Raw genomic sequence first — 3,775 nt, 5'->3', positions numbered from 1 at the left:
TCAAACTCCCCTCAGTCACACTGCAATTGCTGGAATCACATTTCAGCTGGGAACACAAAAGTGTGCTTTTTGTGTATGCATGGCTGTTGTGAGTGCGAAAAAGTCTGATGGCATGTTTTGAGAGTGTCTGTTCGGGTCAGTGGCTGAGCTGGAAGGCTTGTTCCCAATCAGTCATGATGTCAAAGTTACATGCATGTCTAAATAAAAGCTGAAGTCAAAACTCAGATTTTTACTTCTGCTTTCCTGCTTGAATAAAAATGTAGCATCTTATTTACTATTTGTCTCCAGAGCCCTCCATAATGTTTGGGACAGAGACACATTTTTTGTTTCTGTACGCCACCACAATAGATTGTAAGTCAAACAACTGACAACTGACTGAAGTGCTTTAATTATACTGACATTATACCGAGGTTCAGGTGAGGACTACCCCATTGTTATTTGATGAGAAATAAAGCAAAGATAATACATGAAGTTGATTCAAAGTGTTAAATTTTCATTTGATAGCTTTTCACTTTCATTTTTGTATCTTTAAACAAGAGGCCCAACTCATACTTAAAATTTGTTAGTGCAAGTGAGGCAAAACTACAAAAATTGTGTCTTTATCCCTTTATACCCTCCATTTACGGAGGCACACTATCTATCTATCTATCTATCTATCTATCTATCTATCTATCTATCTATCTATCTATCTATCTATCTATCTATCTATCTATCTGACAGTCATGTCACTTTATTCTTATAAGAGATACTGTCAACTGCCTTCGTGTACTGCTAACATGAACAAAGTTTAGATTGGAGTTTGTATTAGTGTGTGTGTGAGACTGTCGATGAGACACCCGTCATAGAGACAGGACAGATTGAAATGCTTTGGAAGCCCCATAACCAAGATGGACGCCCCAGGACTGCCCGCAATATCTGAAACACACATACACACACACACACACGCCCACACACATGCAGGCACATAAGAACCAACAAAACAAAATTTATATCTGCCACTCTCCCAGAGAGATGGGTGAAGGATGAAAAAATACTGTTATTATGAAAACTTTCTCAACTTGTGCCTCATTTTCACCTTTCTACTTACTGAGCTCATCATTTCTTTCCGTGTCCTTACGCTTTCATTTAAATATGTATCTGTCTATCTCGAAAAAACGCCCCATAAAACAGATCCTCTGTTAGCGCTAAACTAACCATGTTGTCACAGAGCAATAATGCAAAATTTGGAAGATAAAAACCATTTTTATCTCAGTGTGTGTTTAAACTGGTCACCAGCAGAAAAAGAACAGAGTAGAATTCAAAAGGGCAGCACTAATAACAGGGTCCAGGGATAGTTAATTTAAATGCTACATTGTATGAACAATCAAGTCCTGTTGTGCCAGAGACACCTTTCATTTATAACCCAGTCTGGGTGCATTTTTGTGCTCCCCACTTGCGTATCTCAGTGAACTGCAACTAAAATGCCTAGTTAAATTCTGCTAATAAAATAATCTATGCAGATATTAAAAACTTTATCATGCATGATATAAGTCATAAAATGAGAATGATATTGAATTAATATTCATTTATTTTAAACTGCCTGTTTATTTTACTCTGTCTTATTGTAACTTTTTATCGGCTATTATGGCACTTGATGTTCGTATTACTCTTTTTGTGTGCAGCACTTTGTGACTGTTTGTGAAAATTGCGTAATAAATAATCTTTTACTTACTGACTTAAAATCCTCCTTTAGATTGGTATGTTGAATCAATGCTAGGAACAAGAATTCTTATTTTTGAACAGTACTGTCAAAATACTATATAGTATAGAATTAGGCTTTTTTTAAACTTCAATCTCATCTTCCTGTCCATCCCTGAACTGCTTTCAGTCTGGCTGTATTTGTGAAAAGCAGTCTAGGGATGCACAGGAAGACGAGGTTGGAGCCAACCACATTTCACTGTTCAAAACTAAGAACTCTGTGCAAGTTCTGTTTTTTGCACTCGTACCCATAACTTGAATTTCACTTTGAAAAGCCAAAAGTGATGAGTAATGAAGGATGAGCAAACACTGTATTTCTCTGTACAGAAAACATCCAGAAGAAACAATAGCATGATGTCATCCAGCTTCATTCAAGGTTAGTTTTGCAGAAAACGTTCACCCTGATGCCCGAGTGCATTACAGTAAAACACCTCATTGTCAGCCTGACCTTGGTGGACAGATTCACTGCGCACAATCCTGTGAATGTCAGGAAAGAGAAAAAGATGAGCACACAGTTGGTTGAACTTCTGACCCTATGTGGAAAACTAAAGAGAAAAATGCTGTCTTGCTGTCCTGTGCAACTTACACAGTGAATTCAGACATGAAATCAGAAGAAAAGCAGATGGAAATTAACCAAATTTTAATCAGGTACAGTTTTTGATCTTTCAGTCAACTCAAACGGATATACAGCACAATGTGGGGTGCTGTGTTTAGCACTGTTACCACACAGCAAGGAGTTTGCATGCTGCCCCTGTGGCCCCTCTCCTCTACAGCTTCCTCCCACAGACCAAATGTGTACTGGTTAGGTTAACTGGTGATTCTAAACCGGCTGAGCTGTAGCACCACTGTGACCCCAGAAGAAAATAGATGGATGGATAGATTTTTTCACATATTAAAATCGCAAATTAAATGACTGTAGCACGTCAAAATAAGGAAAAACACACCAACAGACTTGTAGAACAAAGTTCTGTGGACCAGGGAAGCAATATTCAATCAAAATGATTTAAAGGGGAATGTCTGAAAAAAAAATAGCTTATGACCCAAAGCATACATCCTCACTTCATCTGTTAAACATGGTTGTTCTTTTATGGCTTGGATATGTATGCCTGCCTGCAGACCTGGCACAGTTATTTATGATTTCACTGATGAAAGCTACAGCATGAAGGAAGAGGTCTACAGGAGCGCTCTTTGTGTTCACATTCATTACTTATTAGGACAGCTATCTTAAACATATGGCCAAAGAGCTTTTTCAGGGTCAGTAGGCAAAATAACCTCAACAAGTCAGTCACCTGATCACAATAAATAAATAAAGTGATTGTGTTGGGTTTTATATATTTGCAAATACTTTTGAACTTCCACAAATCAATGTATTAAAAGAGCATGCAGTTCTTCAAATATTGATGGAAACCAGAACTCAAATTAAACTAAAACCTGCCAGTTAACTGATTGATTTTTTCATATTGTAATGTGCTCATTTACAGACCACGATGAACAAAAATTTGTAGCTAGTAATATCACAGAGCTGAACTTTGTGCTCTGTTGCACATTAATATAGCATTAATTGCCTGCCATCAGCCTGACTGTTGCATGCATAATGCTGCAACACTGTGGCGATTAATTTGTAAACAGGTTCATATACTCGAGATCCTCTCTCCTGCTGTATATTTCACTTTATTTATACACACGTGTGCATAAATAATTTGTATCTAGGTGTGTGTAGGAACTTAATTAAGAAAATACTCAATGTCTGGACTCAGCAAGAACTCAAAGCCCCAGTCACCTCATTCTGTCTGAAGGTGCAGAAAAGATATTTAGTGATTATCATTTTCCTTTCGTTATATTATTTTCTCCATTCCTGACTTCCTGTGTTGTCACTTTTTATCAGCCCTCATCTGATTTCTCTCTGACGTGCAGAATTCACTTAAAAAATGTTTTCCCTTTTTCTCCTTTGCAATGCCACTCTAGCACTCACTTCCCAGCCTTTCCAAGTTCCATTTCCCAGACAGGCGCACGGTGAAAACCTTGGATCTATTTAGAT

This window comes from Oreochromis niloticus, linkage group LG12 (genome assembly GCF_001858045.2).
Source record: "Oreochromis niloticus isolate F11D_XX linkage group LG12, O_niloticus_UMD_NMBU, whole genome shotgun sequence".
Classification (NCBI taxonomy): Eukaryota; Metazoa; Chordata; class Actinopteri; order Cichliformes; family Cichlidae; genus Oreochromis; species Oreochromis niloticus.
Note: the sequence above shows the minus strand (reverse complement) of the source record.